This window comes from Diceros bicornis, unplaced genomic scaffold (genome assembly GCF_020826845.1).
Source record: "Diceros bicornis minor isolate mBicDic1 unplaced genomic scaffold, mDicBic1.mat.cur scaffold_263_ctg1, whole genome shotgun sequence".
Taxonomy (NCBI): Eukaryota; Metazoa; Chordata; class Mammalia; order Perissodactyla; family Rhinocerotidae; genus Diceros; species Diceros bicornis.
Window position 1 is genome coordinate 188538 of NW_026691139.1, and position 20491 is coordinate 209028.

The window sequence follows — 20491 nt, forward strand, 5'->3', positions numbered from 1 at the left end:
AATCAACATTCTGATTTATCAATATGAACAGTATTTGTGATACAATGTGTCTTCTATTCCTTTTGTAATTGAAAAGCTGATATAATAACGAAGACAAATTTTAAAACAGGCAAAAATCACCTATTACCAGTACCCTAATGTAACAACTACTTTCATTTTTCCTATTCTCAAAATAAGTTATTTATAAAGATGGCTCCAAGTGATGTGCTACTGTGCTTGAGCTTCAGCTAGCTGCATGTGAGGACTCAGAGTAGGTACACAATAGCGGTCATTTAGTGAAGACCTGAGGCAAATCAGTGACCAGACTTGTGAGTTTGGAAGGCCTTGGATATTTCACTTTCAAGACCCATTTAGGGAGTGTTGATGAACCAATACCAGAGAAATTACTAACCCAGCTCAGGGAGTACACAGCAGTCCCTCCGTCTTTGTTGGTCTGTTAAAGGCCAAGACATAAAGCAAAGGTGTAGGCCTGTCTCAGAGATGAGAAAGCCACCTGGGAGGGCCAAAGGAAGTGCCTTGAGTTACTCCTTGCAACCAGTAGTTCTCAAACTCCTCTGACCCACTAAGAGAGGCAGAAGACTCCAGGCCCATTTCCACTGGACAAAGAATGCAGAGAGCCAAGAACTGGAGAGAAACAACAACAGTCTAAACGGTAACCGGTGCGATCAACAAAAGTAGCACAAAACCATGATTTAACTTACAGTAAACGCTTCCGTAACCACAGGAACTGAAAACAATGACCAATTCAAAAAAGCACGGTTAACAGTGGGTACTTCCTAAAAACAGGAGAAGTTACAATTCTCTGTGATACCAAGTAGTTATTAAGTGCCATTTTGCCAAGAATTCCAGACTTTTTAGAATATGGAACTCTGGGTCCTCAACAAACTCTAGTAATACACTAATTAATGAGAACATTATATTTTAGTGGCATGTAATAAATCAGGAGTTATAAAAAGATTACCCTTAATTATGCATAAAAATCAGTCTGGTGCATTATTCCCCCATAAGGATCAAAAGAGGCAACTTGTATTTGAGGATCTGCTGAGACCCAATAGGAATAAATAGAAAATTATTTAGGAGACTCAATAGGGAAAAAAGTTCTACTTTTTTGGAGGGGGAGAGGGGTAACTTTTTATTTTGATATAACTTCAAACTTACAGAAAAGTTGCAAGAATCATACAAGAAACTTCCCTAATACTCTTTAGCTGGATTTAACAATTGTTTATGTTTTGCCCCATTTGTTTTATCATTCTCTCTCCCTCTACATACATGCATGTGAGTATGTTTATATATATGCATACTATTTTTTCCTGAACCATTTGAAGGTAAGTTACAGACATCTTCCTTCTCTCCCCCTAAACAGTTCAGTATGTATTTCCAAATGTCCACAGGAACATTCTCTTTCATGAGCAGAGTTCAATGATTAAAATCAGGAAATTTTACATTGATACAATCTTATTTTTCATTCCACAGTCCACATTCAGATTTTGTCAATTGGCCCAATAATCTCCTTTGTAGCCAACTTTTTTCCAGGTTCAGGATCCAATCTAGGGTCATGTCTCTTAAATTTCTTTTAATCTGGAACAGCTCCTCAGTCTGTCTTTGTCATTCTTGACCTTGACATCTTTTTAAGAATATAGGCTGGCTACTTTGTAGACTGTCTCTCAATATGTGTTTGACTGATGTTTCCTCATCGTTACATTCCGGTAATGCATTTTCGGCAGGAAGACCACAGAAGTGTGTTTCTAGTTTTTAAGTGACAGGAATAATACTTTCATAAAGTAAGTTTTTTTTTTTCTTTTGTGAGGAAGATGGGCCCTGAGTTAACGTCTGCCAATCCTCCTCTTTTTGCTGAGGAAGACTGGCCCTGGGCTAACGTCCATGCCCATCCTCCTCCACTTTATATGGGACGCTGCCACAGCACGGCTTGAGAAGCTGTGCGTTGGTGCGCGCCCGGGGTCCGAACCAGCGAACCCCGGGCCACTGCAGCGGAGCGCGCGCACTTAACCGCTTGTGCCACCGGGCCAGCCCTGATAAACTAAGTTTATTGGGAGGGAAATTAACTTCCAATCTTTCTCCTATCAAACAAAATAGTTAGAAATATTCCCTTAAAAACTTGGCTTAAAAAAACAAAAAACAAGACTGACAATAATGTAATATCATTTTATACCCATTACATTAAATTTTTTAAAATTAAAATTATAACACTCAATCCTGGACTGGGTCCTGGAACAGCAAAGAGGCATTAATAGAAAAACTGGTGAAATCTGAATAAAGTCTGGAGTTTAGTCAATAGTGATGTACCTATGTTGGTTTCTTAGATTTGACAAGTGTGGCACTATAATGTAAGAGGTTAACAATGGCGGACACTGAGTAAGGGATTCAAGGGAAATCTTGATATTATCTTTGCAGCTTTTCTGCAAACCTAAAATTATTCTGGAATGAAAAGTTCACTTAAAAAATTATAACCCCCAGTATTGATGAATGATAGGTAAAACAGAAGCTCTTGCATTCTTGGTAGCAGAATAAACAGGCAGAATCCTCTTGGAAAAGAGTCAGACATTAAGGGTCCTAAATATCCTTGTTGCCTTTGATTCTATAATTCTACATGGAAACATTGTAAGGAAATAAACCTAACAGAAAAAAAAAGCTACGTGGACAAACAAGTTCATTTGCAGCATTATTTATAATCATGAAAAGTTGGAAGCGACCTATATGACAACAAAACAGGCAAGACTAGGAAGTCATAAAAATGAGGCAAATGAAGACTATGTCACATCAAGGGAAATGCTTAAATATGGTAAATGAAAAAAAAATTATATATTCAGTATGCTTATACCTATGTAAAGATCAATCTAAACACAGGAAAAAGAAATTACCCAAAATCTGTTTGTACAGGATTATGCCAGGAAAATGAACATTGTCTTCTTGGCTTTTTTTTTTCCAATTTAACAAATTTAACTTAATTTAAACTGTTAAAAACAGTTTTATTGAGACATAATTCACAGATCATACAATTCATCTTTTTAAACTATATAGTTTAGCAGTTTTTTAGTTTATTCACAAAGCTGTGCCACTATCACCACAATCAATTTTAGAACATTTTCATCATTCCAGAAAGAAACTCCATACCCTTTAGCAATCACTCCCCATCCTCCCCAACCTCCAGCCCTAGCAACCACTTACCTTCTGTCTCTAAAGATTTGCCTCTTCTGGACATTTCTTATCAATAAAATTATACAATAGGTGTAATAGGTGGTCTTTTTTGAGTGGCTTTTTTCTTTTTCTTTTTTTTGGTGAGGAAGATCGGCCCTGAGCTAACATCTGTTGCCAATCTTCCTCTTTTTGCTGAGGAAGATTAGCCCTGAGTTAACATCTGTCCCCATCTTCCTCTGTTTTGTATATGGGATGCCACCATAGCATGGCTTGATGAGCAGTGCATAGGTCTGTGCCTGGGATCCAAACCTGCGAACCCGGCGCCGCCAAAGCAGAGCGCGTGTACTTAAGCGCTACACCACTGGGCCAGCCCCTGACTGGCTTTTTTCACTCAGCATAACGTTTTCAAGGTTTATCCATGCTGTAGCAGTTATAAGTACTTCCGTTTAACGGCCAAATAATATTCCATTGCATGGATATACCACATTTTGTTCATCCATTTATCAGATGATGGACATTTGAGTTGTTTCCACTTTTTGGCTGTTATGAATACTGCTGCTTTGAAATTTGCACATAAGATTTTGTGTGCATATGTTTTTACCTCTCTTGAGTATATACCTAGGTGTGGAGTTGCTGGGTCACATGGTAACTATGTTGAACATTCTGAGAAACTGCCAAACTGTTTTCCAAAGTGGCTGTACCATTTTACATTCCCACCAGCAATACTTTAAACTTTTATAACAAAAAATGTACAAGAAATCTGCAAAAATTAACTCCTGCTCACCATAAGGTAATGCTACATTTGAACGGGCTCAACATTTGCAAAGTAAAGTATTGGCTCTAGCAAAATACAAGCTGGGCTTTTGCAGGTTGGCAGATTTCCCACTTGCCGAGAACAGGCACAAAGACAGGCGTCTCTTTTCTTTTTTAAAATAGTCGGTCAGTTTGTGTGCTTAGCAACAGGAAATAGGGTGGTCTTGAATCTTAAAATTCTGAACATAATTATGTGTCTTCTCAAAGCAGTTTCTGAACCAGGGAAGCTGAAGAGAGAACGTCGCGTTTCACATTATTGTTGACACTAGAATAATAGTAGGAATTGACAAGTTTTTGAGAGACAGATGTTATTGCCGAAAGAAGGACCGTGTATCAGAATTTAAGGATCTGACATAATGATCAACTTTTTTACGCCTTCCTATTACTTTCTGTAGTTGAGTGCTTGAGGTAAATCTATAATCAAAGATTTTAGTTCAGTTCTTCCTTTTCCTGTCACAGTTACCCATCTGCAATTTCTTAAAAAATATTGAGAGTTGGGGAAAGTGATAGCAAAGCAAACAAACACAACTGAAAATACTTATTAAGGAACAGAAGGTAACTTCTTCAATCAGGCATTCCTCTTTGCTGGAGGAAAAGAGGGGACATATATAAGGAGATATCAGCAAGTTTAGAATTATTGTAATGATGTCTCGGTTAATAATTACTAACCGGAATTTTCAAAGCAAGAGGATCTTGACCACTACTGTACTTTGAAAAAATATTTGTTATACTTCGTTTTACAATATGCTGAGGAAATTTTAATTTTTTCTTAATATATTTTTTCCCCAGACAAGGGAATTGGGAAGCATCAAGGTGAATGTAGAATGGAAACAGAGCTGTCAGACTAAATTTTCAGCTTTTCACACAGTATAATTATCACTTTTTAGTTTCCACATAAACAAGTCCTTAAATTACATTAAGAAGATTTCAAAAATATCCCTTAATAAAAACACATATAACAATCCTGAAGGAATTATTTTACTTTACCATGTGTTATAAACTGAATTGTGCTGGCCCCAAATTCTTATGGTGAAGCTCCAATCCCCAATGTGACAGGGCCTTTAGGGAGGTCATTAAGGTTAAATGAGGTCATAAGGGTGGAGCCCTAATCTGATAGGACTGGTGTCCTTAGAAGAGGAAGAGACAGCAGAGATCGCTCTCTCTCCACGCACAGGCACAGAGGAGAGGCCATATGAGGACACAGAGGAGGGTGGCCACATGCAACACAAGGAGAGAGGCCTCACCAGAAACCAACCCTGCTGGCACCATGCTCTTGGACTTCCAGCCTCCAGAAGAGGGAGAAAATACATTTCTGTTGTTTAAGCCACCCAGTTTGTAGTATTTTGTTATGGCAGCCTGAGCCAACTAAGACACCACACCAATGTGATTTGTAACTGTTCTTTCCTTTTTGCCACTGTGATAGATTATAGACACAACCAAATTTTCTCAACTGAGGCCACAAAGAGATGTCTCTGGCCATTAAATCCAATAGTCATTGGAACTATCTAAATTTTAAAATGGAGCCATTAAATTGAGGCTTCAAAGGATGTATTCTAAGTTATTTTGTAGGATAAATCACTATAAAATCAATATATTACGAGTTGTTACCACCATGGGGCTTTACCTCCCATTTCTTTAATTCATAGCTAGCCTCTCTATCCCCAGAGCTGGCCTCTCCACTATCCTAGATCAGCGGCAAGAAGCCAGGACCAAAGTATGGCTAACCTAGTGGAGAACAAAGATGGTGATGATGGTGACAGTGGTAAGAGTGGTGGTGACAAGATCAGTGAACATTTGTCAAGCACTTACCAGATGTCAAGCAGATATCTATTACCTTTTTTAATCTTCAAAACAACCATTATTATTATCCCCACTCTTACAAGATTTAGCAAGGTTGAACAATTTGCTCTCTGTCACAGGATTCAAACCCAGACACAAGCACTCCAGTGCCCATTTCTTATGCTACAATTCTCAAAACTGAATCATTTAAACTCAAATTGTGTTACTGAACCATAGCTTTTTGGAAAAAATAAATAAAAATCCCTAATAATGAATCTGAAGTCTATGTCTAATTTCTTACTAAATACAACCAGTACAAAACCAGATCTACTAAAATAGACTCTAAATGGAACTTGTACCTGATAAATAAAACCAAGTCCCTGTAGGGTAAATGGGAAGAGTAGAAAAGCAGACAGAAGCTTCAGGAGAAATTCAGCATTCCTAAATTGTACCAGTAGGTGATTTTCAAAAAATGATGGAACATTTTTTGTTCAACATTTTCCCCAATACCTCTAGGCCAAAGCAACTGCCTTCATCAAAACAATACAAGTTAAGTCTTGGTTTCAAGTAAAGAACAGAAGCTTAACAAGTGTCTGAGAATATCAAGGTAACTGCTCATTCTTTTATAATACAGTTTAATATGCCCTGTATCTGCTCGGAAATTCCCAAATAGGGTGACTCAGGATATAACTATGTCTCTTAGAGTTCCCTGTTCACTAAAGAATTACCACAGAGAGACAGAACACCAACTCCATTTTCTAATTCTGAGAGACCTGAGTAAAGATAAAAGCAACTCATACTCTACCACAATTAAAAAAGCAATCTCATCCACAGGCAGGCTCCTTTTTCCTAAAATGGATTAACCACCTGTCCATTCCTTCCTCATATATTTAAGTTTTTTTTCACTATATTAACATTATTAAATTAACTAGAGCTTCTATTCCTAGAGCATAGATTACCAAAAGTTGGATTGCTGGGATAAAGTATATATGGCTATTAACTGTGATGGTTATTGCTAGATTCCTTTCCAAAAAAAGTTCTAGGCACTAACATTTTTTTTCAGACTATATGAAGCAGGCTGTCCTTTTCTACTAATACAGTATTTCATAGAACATAAGTACACAAAATTTGGAAAGTCTTCTAAAGAACAAGAAATCAATATTTGTTCTCCTGTGGAGGCTTCTGTAATCCCTTGTACTATCAAAAGGAGAAAAGAAACTGTTACTCACAAAATTTATCTGCCTCATGCAAAATCGACTTATGTTTCCTTTTCCCATTCTCGTTCACTTTTCCTCTCTTCCCCATCACTCCACTGTAAGATGTGCACCTATATGTATGAACACAGCTTTCTCGCTTGTAAGAGCCTTGACACCTAACACACTTGTCCCATAATTTCACCACAGAGAAGGCGAAAGGAACGATAGTTGGGTAGCCAAACATTTCCACAAAAGGTAAGACTTTATTGTTATTTTCTTTCTTGACTACGAGAGAAGCTAAATCCCTTAAAGAAAGATCATTTTCCTAAGTGAAATCTTTCTTCCAGTAACTGAAAAGTGAGTAGATATATTTATTAATTAAGGCTCTGAACCCGTCTGCTGAGGTTTGCTCTTCTACCGACCAGTTGTGTGACCTGGGAACAAGTTACCTAACTTCTTTGGATTCTGTTTCTTAATCTGTAAAATGGGTACAAAAATAGTTCTTACTTTGTAAGGTTGTTGCAATGAGAGTGTGTATATGTTTATGTTTGTGTGTATATTTATAAATATTTATATACACACATATATAAAGACCTTAGTACCTGAAACACAGTAAGACCAATGTAAGTGTTAGCTGTAAATCTGAGCCACATTCCCCACTACCCACCTGGAAGGCACCCCTAAAAGGAAGCAGGATGTGGAGAGTTCAAACTTCATTTGCCCTCTAACTCCATGTGAAATGGGAGGCATGCACACCTGGCTCAAAGAGAACAGCTGTCTCCTCTCCCTCTTTGAAGTCAGCGGGCCATTCTCACTCACCAGGTGTAGCAGGGGAAGGGGCCCTGGGCCCTGCCCCACGGGAGCTCATGGTCTAGCGAGCCTGGAGAGAAGAGCAGTTACTACCCTCTCCTGAAAACAGGCCTGCAGATCTAGTTTTAGGGCCAGGACTTGAAAAACTGTTTGTGTATTCAGTTTAATTTCTAATTGTTTTCTGAATAGAAACACACATGAATTAAAAGCTATTAAGATAAAAGAGGTCCAGCTGAACACAGAGAGACTACCTTTCGACTTGTCGTCGCTCTGGGTCAAATGAAGTCACATCTTTGAGGATGGCAGAGCTGAGGGGTCACCATCCCCATGAAGGCACAATGGCTTGGTATTAGAAACCTGGGCAACCGCTCAGAGCCCCACATTAGGGAGATTCTTGTGCACTGTGTATAACTGAGCAGTGATTCAAGGGGACTGTTGGTGAAGGAAGCACTGTGGGCTAGCAAGGGTAAGAAACTGAGGCTTATACAGACAACTTTAAGTAAGAACCCAACTCCTTCACCCCCTTCCCCTACTGTTCTTTCCTGTAGCGAGTATGACAGGGCCAGGCCCATATCCCTGAGGCCCTCACCACCCCAGTACATGCCCACAGTGTCCTCCTACAAGCACCCATGCCTCCTGGCCGGAGCACTTCCCTCGCTGCTGTGCAGCTGCCAGAAGTGGAGCCAGGCACAACACTCAGTCAGTGACAGACGGGAGGGGAACGGTAAACGCCTCCCTTTCCCACCCCCGTGTGCAATAACTCTGAGGCATGTTCTACAGTCTTCCAAGGGGACTGAGCTCCAGCTGCTCACAGAGGTAACCTACTCAGTCACACTCTTTATCGGCCCTGTCACTTTCCTCTCTCCTCTATCTGGGATTTTTGGGACCACCTCCTACATAAACTACTTATACTCAAATCCTTGTCTCAGGATCTGCTTCCTGGCAATTCCAACCTAAGTCATTTCCTCTTTAAATATGGGCACTTCAGGATAGTCTTATGACTCCTTTCCCCTTGCCAGGATGTTTATTTTAACCAGGTGTCCCCTCCAGAACACGGGTCACTTCACCCCTTGGAGATAAGCCTGGGCTCTACAGTGGCTGCCTTGGTCTTATGAATACTACTCAGATCCTGGGAGCTGCAGGCTGTCCTCTCAGGATGGAACACTTCCCACCGTGTAACGCTGGGGTGTCTTCGTCTGGTGCCTCTCCTGCCGTGGGGCTTCTTCCGCTCACAGCTCCACCACCTCTCCTGACATGGCTCAAATCCACAGCCAAAGCCACTGCACACTAGGCACACATCTGTCTTCTTGCTTGAAGTTTTCTTCAGTGGAGCTTGAAGGTATTTCTTCTCTCCAAAAAAGCCAACTCAAATGGATGCTCCTTTTATTGGAAATGTGAGCAGTTTAGAGATGGGCACTCTGCTTTTCATGGCTCACCTGATTCAGCTGGAATATTACAGCACTAAGGGAGACCATTTCACTAGCTCCCAGAGTTAGATAAAAATGCAGAATCTAAATAAATAATTGAAATATTTCACATGATGTAGCTAGGATGTTTTTATCTGATCAGGAATTCCTCCCAACTTTTGAAGAGCCTTTCACCCATGCTCACTTATAAGGCAGTGCAGCAAGATGGCTAACAGTATGGCTGCTGGGGCCAAATGGTCAGGGTTTGATTTTTGCCTCTGCCTAGCTGTACAGTCTTAGACAAGTTAACTTATCCCTCTGAGGCTCCCTATAAAATGAGGATAACAACAGTATCTACCTCCAGGATTGCTGAGAAGATTAAACGAGTGGGCCCTCAATTCAGTGACTGGCATCCTTATAAGAAGAGATGAGGACACAGAGACATGGAGGGAAGAAGATCATGTGAAAGACGTAGGCAGAGATTGGAGATCTGCTGCCACAAGGCAGGGAAGCAGGAACCACCAGGAGCTGGAAGAGGTGAGGGAGGGTTCTCTGCTGTTGGTAAACTGTGTGTCAATTGTAGGCCTCTCCCTTTGTTCTCACTCACACCATAAAACCTAACAGTACCTTGTCTTAAAAATTCTGATTATCATGTGGCTTATCATATGGCTGTCCTGAAGATCATGGACCATGCCCGATGCCATCATTTAAATTTCTCAGGTCCACAGTTATCACCCCTGAACTCCTTCATTTTTCATTGTAACTCACTGAAATCATAGTCTCCACCTAAGAATCAGTAAGGAATAATTTTAAATGTATGGGAGAGAAAACCCAGCTAAATTTAACTTAAAATAATTTAACAATGTAAGAAAAAGGAAGAAAAGAGTCGATGAGGGAAGAAATCAGCTCTTGGTAACGAGACTTGAGGAGCAGATTGTGTCCAGGCACAGAGATGCAGCATACAAATGAGGGGGCAGGTCTTGTCCTGACCGTCCCTGATGCCCACCCCTCCTCTGCTCTCCTCCCAGGTGGCCTCAAACCCTGTCAGCGGCTCCTACGCTGTGGCCTCACTCAGCTCCACTCCCCAGAACTCCAGGTCTGGCAGGTAAGAACCCCGTGTATACCCGGATCCTCTTCCTGTTCCATAAAGGGTCCTGTGCCTGGATCCTGCTGGACCAGAGAGGGCCATTTGACACCCCATTGCTAGGACATTGGGGATTTGGAATACGCAGATTAGCTCACACTGAGGAATTAGAACACCCCAGTCCTAGGGAGGAGTCAGCCCACACCAAAGCTGTGGGCTCTGGGAGGGAGCCATCACTGTGTTAAATCCAGAGGCCGTTGTCAGGAGGCACAAGGCACAGTTGTCCACCTCCACTCCCTCTCTGCCCTTCCGTTTCTCAGTCACTCTTTGACCCTCTGAAATAGGCTTCCTTCTCCATGACTGCTAAGACTGCTCTATCAAAGCTCTTCGAGAAAGTCCAGAAAATTCCAGATCCTTCCAAAACCACCTCAGTCCTTTTCCTTCCTGACCCAGTGAAAGATCCCCCCATCTCACTTCTGTAACTTGACCCTTTTTGGTTAATTTCAGGTGTCAACTTGACAGAGCTAAGGGATGCCCAGAAAGCTAGTTAAGCATTATTTCTGGATGTGTTCACACGGCTGTTTGTGGAAGAGATTAGCATTCAATTCCATAGACTATGTAAAGAGGCCCACCCTCACCAGTCTGCGACCTGATACTACCACAAATACGCAGGCAAAAGATAAGTTCATCAAACACCATAAGAAACTACAGTAACAATTCAGAGCAGAAGGAAATGACAAATCTCCAGAAACCAACCTTGAAGTCACAGAAATTTACAATCTAAATGACAGAGAATTCAAAATAACTGTCATAAAGAAACTCACCAAGTTACAAGAATGTTCAGACAGTTCAATGAACTCAGGAATAAAATTAATGAGGAAAAAGAATACTTCATCAAAGAGACTGAAACTATTAAAAAAAAACAAGCAGAAATTCTGGATATAAAGAACATAATTAATGAGATAAAAAAGAATCTAGAATCCTTACAAAATAGAGCTGATATCAAGGTTGAAAGAATAAGTGATTTAGAGGATAGAAATATAGAAATGCTTCCAGTGGACGAGGAGAAAGGACTCAGATTTTTAGAAAATGAAGGAATTCTTGGAGAAATATATGACGCAATTATAAAAGCAACCTAAGAATTATACGTATTCCAGAGGGAGAAAAGAGGGAGAAAGGAGCAGAGAGCTTGTTCAGAGAAATAATAGCTGAGAACTTCCCAACCCTGGGCAAGAACCGGACTTACAAATACATGAAGCCAACAGAACGCCTAATTACATCAATGCTTAAAGACCTTCTCCAAGGCGTATAATAGTAAAATTGGCAAAAGACAATGACAAAGAAAAAATGTGAAGGGAAGCAAGACAGAAGAAAATAACCTACAAAGGAACCCCTATCAGGCTTTCAGCATATTTCTTGGCAGAAACTTTACAGGCAAGGAAAGAATGGAATGATATATTAAAAATACTGAAAGAAAAAAACTTTCAGCCAAGAATACTCTATCCAGTGAAATGATCCTTATGATACAATGGAGAAATAAAAGTTTTCCCAGATAAACAAAGGCTGAGGGAGTTCATCGCCACGAGATCTCCCATACAAGCAATGATCAAGAACGCCCTCACACCTGAAACAAAAAGAAGGCAAATGTCTACAAAGCTTTGAGCAAAGAGATAAATAGACAGAATCAGAAAGCTACAGCTCTGTTTCACAACAGGGTAGCAAATACTTAATTATAACTTAAAAGAAGAAGGGAAGGAAGGCATCAAAAGTAACTATAAACACTTCAACTTAGTCACAAATGCACAACACAAAAATGAATAACTTGTGACAACAATAACTCAGAAGGAGAAGAGGAAAGGGATGGAACCTGCTTAGGCTAATGGAGATAAGAGGCTATCAGAAGATGGACTGTCTCATCTATGAGATCTTCATACAAATCTCAGAGTAACCAGCAAACAAAAAATCAGAGCAGAGCCTTGGATCATAAAAATAGAGAAAACTGCCACAGAAAACCCCCAAAATGAAATGGTAGTCAGAAACACAAAGGAAGAGGAACAATGGAAATATAGATTAGGTGGGATTAAGCCCTCATGTATCAATAATCACTCTAAATGTAAATCGATTGAATTCTCCAATCAACAGACACAGAGTGGTGGGGTGGATTAGAAAAGAAGACCCAACGATATGCTGCTGCCAGGAAACACATATCAGCTCTAAAAACAAACAGGCTCAGAATGAATGGATGGGAGACAATACTCCAAGAAAATGGCAAATAAAGGAAAGTAGGTGTTGCCAAACTTATATCAGACAAAGCAGACTTCAAGATAAAAAAGACTATGAGAGACAAAGAGGGGCAGTATATAATGATAAAGGGGACTTTCCACCAAGAGGACATATCCCATTCAACATAGTACTGGAGGTTTTGTCCAGAGCAATTAGGCTGGAAAAAGAAATAAAAGGAATCCCAATTGGAAAGGAAGAAATGAAACTCTTGCTGTTTGCAGATGACATGATTGTAAATAGAAAAAACCATAAAGAATCCATCAGAAAACTATTAGAAATAATCAACTACTACAGCAAAGTTGCAGCGTACAAAATCAACTTACCACAATCAGTTGCATTTCTACTCTAATAATGAACTAACAGAAAGAGAACTCAAGAATACAATCCCATTTACAATTGCAACAAAAAGAAAAAAGTCTCTAGGGATAAATTTAACCAAAGAGGTTAAAGACCTATACAATGAAAACTATAAGACATTAGTGAAAGAAATCAATGATGACCTGAAGTAATGGGAAGATATTCCATGCACATGGATTGGAAAAATAAACACAGTTAAAAAGTCCATATTACCTAAAGTAATCTACAGATTCAATGCAATGCCAATCAGAATTCCAATGACATTCTTCACAGAAATAGAACACAGAATCTTAAAATATATATGGAATAACAAAAGACCTCGAACAGCCAAAGCAATCCTGAGAAGAAAGAACAAAGCTGGAGGCATCACAATCCTAACTTGAAAATATATTACATAGCTATAGTAATCAAAATGGCATGGTACTGGCACAAAAGCAGACTCATAGATCAATGGAACAGAACTGAAAGCCCAGAAAGAAAACTAGACATCTGTGGTCAGTTAACCTCTGACGAAGGAGCCAAGATCATACAATGGAGAAAGGCAAGTCTCTTCAATAAATGCTGTTGGGAAAACTGGACAGCCACATGCAAAAGAATGAAAGTAGATCATTATCTTCCACCATACACAAAAATTAACTCGAAATGGATAAAAGACTTGAATCTAACACTTGAAACCATAAAACTCCTAGAAGAAAATATACGCAGTACAGTCTTTGACATCGATCTTAGCAGCATCTTTTCCAATACCATGTCTACTCACGCAAGGGAAAGAAAAGAAAAAATATACAAATGGGACTACATGAGACTAAAAGGCTTCTGCAAGGCAAAGGAAACGATGAACAAAACGAAAAGACAGGGCCGGCCCCGAGCCTTAGTGGTTAAGTGTGCGCGCTCTGCTACTGGCGGCCCAGGTTCGGATCCCAGACGCGCACAAACGCACCACTTTTCCCACCATGCTGCGGCCGCGTCCCACATACAGCAACTAGAAGGATGTGCAACTATGACATACAACTGTCAACTGGTATGTTGGGGGGAAAAAAAAAGGAGGAGGATTGGCAATAGATGTTAGCTCAGAGCCAGTCTTCCTCAGAAAAAAAGAGGAGGATTACCATGGATGTTAGCTCAGGGCTGATCTTCTTTGCCAAAAAAAAAAAAAAAAAAAAGGAAAGACAACCCACCAACTGGGAGAAAATATTTGCAAATCATGTATCTGACAAGGGGTTAATCTCCAAAATATATAAACAACTCATACAACCCAACAACAAAAAAAACAGATAATCCAATCTAAAAATGGGCAGAGGATACGAACAGATACTTTTCCAAAGAAGATATACAGAAGGCCAACAGACACATGAAAAGATGTAAAACATCACTAATTATTAGGGATATTCAAATCAAAACTACAATGAGAGATCACCTTATACCTGTCACAATAACTAAAATTCCCAAAACAAAAAGTACCAAATGTTGGAGAGGATAAGGAGAAAAGGGCACGCTCACACATTGCTGGTGGGAATGCAAACTGGCGCAGCCACCAGGGAAAACACTATGGAGATTTCTCAAAAAATTAAAAATAGAAATAGCATACCTTCCAGTTATCCCACCACTGGGTATTTATCCAAAGAAATTGAAATCAACAATTCAAAGAGATTTATGCACCCCTGTGTTCACTGCGGCATTATTCACAATAGCCAAAACATGGAAGCAATCCAAGCGCCCTGCTACAGATGAATGCTTAAAGAAGACGTGGTATGTATTATATACAATGGAATACTACTCAGCCAGAAAAAAAAGACAAGATCATCGTGTTTGCAACAACCTGGATGGACCTTGAGGGTAGGATGTTAAATGAAATAAGCCAGACAAAATCAAATATGCATGATTTCACTCATACGCAGAAGATAAACATACACAGGGATAAAGAGAACAGATTAATGGTTACCAGAGGGGACGGGGGCTGGGCATTGAGTGAAAGAGTTAAAGGGGCACATATGCATGGTGATGGATAATAGTTAGACTACTGGTGGTGAGCATGATGCAGTCTATACAGAAATTCACAAATAATAATGAACACCCGAAATTACACAATGTTAACACCCTTTATAATTTCAATAAAATAATTAAAAAAGAAAAAAAATAATTCATTCTTTTTTATGGTTGAATAGTATTCCACCGTGGAGATATACCACACTTTGTGTATCTGTTCACCAGTAGATGGACATTTTGGTTGTTTTCCGTTTTTGTCTAGAATAAATAGGTTGTTATCAACATGTATGTACAAGTCTGTGTATAGACATATGAGTTTATTTCACTTGGATGGATTCCTAGGAGAGGAATGGCTGGATAGACGTATGTAATTATTAAAGACGCATCCAAGCTATTTTTCACCAGCACTCGATGAGAGTTTCAGTGACTTGACATCTTCAACAACACTTGCTATAGTCAGTCTTTTTAATTTTAGCCATTCTCAAGTGTGGTAGAATCTCATGATGACTGTCACTTATATTTCCCCAATGACTCATGTTGTGAAGGAGAAGGCAAGCCACGCACAGACTGGGAGAAAACATCTGCAAAACATATCCCTAGAAAAGGACGTGTACTTATAATATATAAAGAGCGATTACAACCCAATGGTAAGAAGACAATCAACACGTCATGGCTTACCAGGAGACAGCAGATCAGGCCTGTGATGAGCACCAGGAGGCCCGCCAAGCAGATGAGGATGAGGGCCCAGAAGGGGAGGTCTGGGAAGACAAGTGGTGGGGTGAGCCACCTCCTGTCATCGCCCCAGGGCTCCTGCTGACCCCACTGTGCCTCAACCGTCCTTGACAAGGGTTGGCCAACTTTCCTCATCATCCAAGACCCTGTGCGCATGGTTCTCTTCAATGAGGCACAGCATCAAGATACTCGCCCCCTACCATGGGCTGGGGTTTCCCGCAGGTTTACCATGCTTCTCAGTCAAGGTGTCATCTCTGTTGGGAGAATATTCTGGAAGTGAATGAAATGAAGAATCCATGTGAGTGTGTTTCACTCTTTTTAATAAAACTTTTTAGACACAGAAAAATAGAAAAATAAAGGGAACAGTCTCATAAACATCCATCATCTAGATTTAACAATGTACATTCCATCCAATTAAAACAATATTTCATCAATGTATAAATTATTAACACTTGCCACCCTTGATTCATCCCATGTTTTCAATGAAATATTAAAGTCAAGTATACATCATGATGTTTCACCCCATTTTACTTTCCATCTCTAAAAAGTGAGCACACTTTGCTACAAAATCCAAGGCCATTATCACAGAACAAAAGTGTAATAAATTAAACCAAATTAATACCTCTGGGCACAGAGGACTGAATTTGGGTTGGACTATCTTATGACGGCCGGGGGGGAGAATGGGTCATCACAGTTGGCAAGCCTATGTGATCTCTCTAAATTCATAAATTCCCACTCAAAATTGTTCTTCCGTGCCTAGAAACACATCATCCCCTTCTCCTTTACCTATTTGCTTAATATTCATTTCCTAGGATTAACCTACAATGTAATTTCCTGCAGGAAGTCTTCTCTGGTTACCCCCTAAAAATATGAGTTTGTTCAGATCAAATAATTGATAAGTTTCAATTCTCTATTCTTGTTATTGCCAGCTACAACATAAACTCCAGGAAGGAGTGGGCATGGGGGGAGGGGTGCAGGTCACCCTACTTGTGCCTCTACCCAGACAACCTCTTAGAGGTGTGCTGTCTGATATGCAGCAGCAACAAGTCTCTTTTTGAATTAAAATTAATTTTAGTTAAATAAAATAAAAATTCTAACCTCAGTAACATTAAAAATCAGTAACAATAAAGACCAGTCACAATACCATCTTTCGAGCACTCAACAGCCACATGCAGCTATGCACTGGACAGCACAGATATAGAACATTCCACCACTGCAGAAAGTTCTAGTGCATTGGTGCTCACCTAGAGCGGGACTTGGCAAACTATAGCCTGTGGATCAGAAACCACATCCACCCCCAAACCTGTAAGTCTGCTTCACACACAGCTGGAGGCCCTCATTGACCATCGGGCCCAGTGGCTCTCAGTGCAGACATAAGGAAACAAAAGTCCGTAGAGGGGAGGTGACTAGCTTGAGGTCACTGAGCTGTCTAGGAGAAGGTGAGGGCCTCCCATACTACACTGGTGTCCTTTTCTCTCTCTCAATGGTGGGTAAAGACTGGGGGACTATGCCACCTCCTGCCAGCCTGAGCAAGTTCAGTGTTCTCTCAGCCCCAGGCCTCCAGAGTCCCTAGAAAGGCCTCACTTTCTTCCCCAATGACCAGGGAGCCTTACCATCCCCAAGGGCATTCTTTCCGTCCAGGGTAAAGTTCTGCAGCTGGGTACCCTTCTGGTCAGCCGCAGGAATTCCTCATAGATGGCAACTCTATCCAGTCTCTGTGCCAAGGCGGCTGGGTACACAGTGAGTCCACCCAGTGTGGTTACCATGGGAGACCGACCTGGAAGGACACAAGGGATGAACAAGGGTGTCTGGAATTCTACCCTGATTCTAGATTCCCTGCTTCTGGGTCCTGTCCAAGAGAACTTTCAGCAATAATGTCAACATTTGCCTGCACTACCAAATACACTCATTATTAGCCCCATGTTGTTATCAAGCACTTAAAATGTGGCTAGTGTGTGTGAGTGAGGAACTGAATTTCTCATGTAATTTCATTTAAAGCTTGGTGACCTAGAACAAACACAAGGGAGAGTGGGTGAGAAGATGGAGGTCTCCTGGAGATGCAGGGGGCCACTGGAGCCAGTGAAAGATCACAGACCTTGGGGCAAGGGAGACCTGACTTCAACTCTTGGCTCTGCCCCTAACTCACTGTGTGACCTTAGGCACAATAATCCCCTTTCTGAGCTTCAGTTTACCCATGTGAGAAATGGGGAAGGCAGCTAGGACATCACCTCTGGACACTGAGAGAACCCAGGCACGCAGGGAAAGTGAAGGGTTGAAACAATCACGTAACAGATGTAAGTCAGACGGAGGAATGACGGTGCCCTCAGGGCAAGGAGAGACGGGACAGGGGAGAACCCACCTGGTCCTGGGTGTCCCTCAGCAGGGCGGTGTATTCCGAGGATGTGGGCTCCGGGTTGCTGAGGTTCCAGCTGATGATGTGGAAATGTAGCTGGTGCTCTCTCTGGATGGATAAACTCTGGGCTGCAGAGCCTGGAGCCACCGAGAGGAAGAGCAGACAGGTGGAGACTCTCCGTTCCCAGCACACAGGCATGGTGGCCCACGGGGTCAGGATGGTAGGTGCAGACAGCGTCCACACTGCTGGCTTCCCCATTCTTTTCAGGCCTGGGGAGAGAGGGATGTGGGGACTCTAGAGAGAGGTCCTGAAACCTCTGGGGTGGGGGCCAGAACAGGAAGGAGGAAATGGGAGGACAGGGGCGAGACAGAGAGGGGTGGTGGCAAAAGTGGTCATTAGGGGCAACTAATCAGGGGAGGGTCTCACCTGAGGGAGATCAGTCTGCAACTCAAGGAGAAGAGGCCCAGGCTGCTCTTCTTGAACAAGGATCCAGCTGGGGAGGAAGGAGGAGGAGGAGGAGCAGGAGGGACAGGGATTGGGGGAGGGGCTGGGTGGGATTTAAACCACCAGGAGCTGCTGGGACCAGGGTCTCACCAGGCTCTGCAGGACCCTCTCAGTGGAGTTGAACGTGGCTGAGCCGTTGCTCCTGTCTGATGAATACTGGAGGGTGGAGATGGGGAAGGTGACTGTGAGGGACTTCAGGTTGTGCCCCAAAGCTGCAAGACAAGAGGGAGAGCGATGGCCATCACTGAGAGCTGGCCTGAGACCACACCAGAGTCCTGCACTCATTATCATCTGTCGTCTTCTCTCCCAGTGGCACCACCACCCACCCGTGTGGTCACCCAAGTCAGAACCAGCACATCTGCTCAGCTCCTCCTCCCTCCCAGTAACACCAATTCCAGTTGCGCACCGGTCCTCACATACACTCCCTCTCTCCATGCCTGTCCCAGCTTAGGTGTTAACTTCCTTTACCTGGACCAACACCCCAGCAGGCTCACTGGATGCTCTGTCTAAAGAATGTTCTACATGACTACTAGAAGAATCTTTCTGAAATGAATACCTCACTAGGGCCACCACTGCTCTAGTACCACCCATGGCTCCCTATGGCCTTCAGTGTTAGTTCAACCTTCTTGACCTGGCACTCAAGGCTCTACTCAATCTGGCTCCTGCTGACCTTTCAGTCTCATTTTATCCATCTACTGCGGGTTAAACTCCATGCTTCACGCAACCCAAATTCATTTCAATTCTCCCCATAGGGCATGTTGTTTCAGGCCGGAGCCTTTGATCATGGAATCCTCTGGGCCAGGAAAACCCTTCATCCTCTAGTTGCCAGGGTCCCTCCTACTTATTCTCAAAGACTCCATTCTGGTGAAACTTTCTCTAGCAAGCTCTTCCCCTCCAAATCATGCCAGGCGCCTCTCCCCGAAACCTCCCACATTGTACTATAATGGTGTGTTAATTTCACAAGACTAGGGGCTCTCTGAGGGCTGGCCTGAGACTGAACCGTCGGTATAATCTTTGTGATCAGCATGATTGCCCTAAAACCAGAATTTCACACCCTGGCTTCCCAGCTCCTGGATCACAACTGGCTGGTGGAGGAGTGGGGCCGGAGAGCTTCTCTTGGGAAGGAAAAGGGGCCCCCAGACACCTGTGGTGGCTTCTGGTGGCACAGGTGATGATGAAGTATGCAGGGACGTGGTGGCTGGCTCGGGAGCTGTGGCGAGGGCTGTCTCAGGGAGGGACAGAGTGGGAGGAGCCCCCAGGCTCACCCGGGCTCCAGCAGTGGCTGTGCCAGGACCACCATTCACAGGTGAAGCATAAATGAGAGTGAGGGGACGGGTGACTCTGTGAGTAGAGGGATGAGCAAGCCTGTGGATGAGAGGAGCCCAAAGAGAGAGATATGTGACCAGAGAGACTGAACACAGAGGAGAGACACATGGACGGGCAGAACACTGGACAGACGGATGGGACACCTGGAAAAGGAAGACCAAGGGCAGGGCTTTAGGAGAATTAAAGTGAAAACCACGTGGGGTCAGAAAGTGGTGGAGAACACGTCTGTGTCTAAGGCTTTCTCACCCTGGGCTGGGACTCTCCACCAGAACCCGGGAGGGAGAGAAGGGATGAATTAGGGCCCTTCCAGGTGCTTCCCTCATGAAGGACAGCGGGTGAAGGAGAACAAGTGCTCCCCAACCCCAAATGTGGACGGGACCCAGGAGATCAGGGCCAGGAATACTCACTGGTGGTAGTCGGGGCCGCGGCTCCATAGGTGTAATCTGTGGAGAGAAGGTGAGAGGAGCTGAGCAAGAGTTGGGGTGAACATAAAGGATTAAAGGAGAGGGAGGATGTAGGGAGCTTTGTGGGGAAAGCAGAGGAGAAGAGGAGAGGGGAAGAGGGGAGGGGAAGAGGGGAGGGGTGTTCAGGGGGGAGGCAACGAGATGGAAGGTGGCTGGACCCAGTGATCACACAGTGATGAGAAGACTGATCCCAGACCAGGAGCATAGAGAGATGGATCACAGCTCACTTTAGAGCAACGGAG

The 20491-nt window shown here is 42.4% G+C and overlaps 2 long non-coding RNA genes across 2 annotated transcripts; one reads left to right on the forward strand and one right to left on the reverse strand.

The window, feature by feature from the left end:
* Positions 1-248: 248 nt before the first annotated feature.
* Positions 249-9654, forward strand: LOC131402774 (uncharacterized). Its single transcript, XR_009218957.1, has 3 exons — positions 249-308; positions 7152-7199; positions 9525-9654. It is a non-coding gene; the product is annotated as an uncharacterized LOC131402774 (long non-coding RNA).
* Positions 9655-18417: 8763 nt separating this feature from the next.
* Positions 18418-19678, reverse strand: LOC131402771 (uncharacterized). The gene is made up of 3 exons (XR_009218956.1): positions 19604-19678; positions 18550-18671; positions 18418-18448 (listed from the first exon to the last, which is right to left on the reverse strand). It is a non-coding gene; the product is annotated as an uncharacterized LOC131402771 (long non-coding RNA).
* Between the last annotated feature and the right edge of the window lie 813 nt (positions 19679-20491).